Source organism: Cariama cristata, unplaced genomic scaffold (genome assembly GCF_000690535.1).
Source record: "Cariama cristata isolate BGI_N322 unplaced genomic scaffold, ASM69053v1 scaffold8066, whole genome shotgun sequence".
Taxonomy (NCBI): Eukaryota; Metazoa; Chordata; class Aves; order Cariamiformes; family Cariamidae; genus Cariama; species Cariama cristata.
In genome coordinates, this window is record NW_009623743.1 from 1,194 (window position 1) to 2,510 (window position 1,317).

Below are 1,317 nucleotides of genomic sequence, written 5' to 3' on the forward strand. Positions count from 1 at the left end.
AACTCACAAGCCACGTTTCCCACTGATTTTTAACATTCTGTATTACATCAGGATTGGGGGGGAAGTACTAAACGAGTTTAGGGGTTTTTTCCTTTTAGGTGTGGGGGGGTTTTTATGTTCAATGTAATTTTGTGCATAGTCGTCGTTTTTTTGGTCACGCTAATGTTTCATGCCTTTGGGCCGTCCAGGACTAATGCTGCGAATAGAGGGGAGCAGAGGAGCGGCCGGCAGCACGAAGAGCGGGGTTGGCTAAAAAAAAAGGCGGGGCGGAGCCGTCGCCCTCCAAAGGCTCCTGAAAACAACTTCCAGCCATTCGGTTTTAAATGAAAAGCAGCAGCAGAATGTGTTTAAAAATTGAATGTGAAGCTGTCAGTATGATGTTTTGGGGTTGAATAAGCTTCTCTTTAAAACTGCAACGGGCAGAAAAAAGCAGGGTTTTTTACTGAATATTTACATCCCACATCAGTTTCTCAGAACACAACAGCTCGTGACAGCGTGGAGCCCAATTCCAGTTTGGCAGACAGGGTGATTCCCGAAATGCTAAACGTCGATGACCTCAGGACTCATTAAGGAACAGGGCAACAGAAATTCAGTGAAGCTATCAAGTCAGTGAAGATTTTTATTAAATGTAGAGCATTATATTTTAAAAGCAAGAAAACAGATGGCAGGAAAATCAGCTGCGAGGTAACCAGACACAATTCCCATTCCGCAGGGATGCCACATCTGCTTTCAGCAAAGCTGAATTTGCAAAACAAAGTTACTATTGTGGCACTAAAGCTCTCACGCCACGCTGAGTTTGCACAAAGACCGGCTGCGAGCCTGCATTCGTTTGGTGTCATCGGGAGACGCGTGGAAGACGGAGCGAGCACGGAGCAGGTGGCAGCTCCTCCCGCCCGGCCGCCCCGGCGAGGGGAGCAGGTTCTGGCCCTGTTGCATCCCTGTGCGGAAGAGATTGGGGCATGGACTTGGAAATGTATTCTGCTGCTTTAGCCATCGTATTTTGCAGTGTTACCATGAGGTACAGCGGGCGCTGCCCCCCGAGCCCAGCTCAGGTGGAGGGGTGCAGGCTTCCCTGCTGTACAGGGATAGAGCTGTACAAGGCCCCATCCCAAACCCGATCCCAGCTCCCACAGCCGATCGGCCATCAGCACAGAGGGAAGCTCAGCAGCGATGTTTTCTGTGCTGGCAGGAGGCATTTCCCATCTCCTCGGGGTCACACCTGAGCGGAGAGCCTGCCGGCAGCGGTCCCTCACGCCTGGTGCTCCCAGTGCTGCCTTGCTGCTCCCGTCTCTCCCGAGGTGGTTGTGGCAGGGGGGG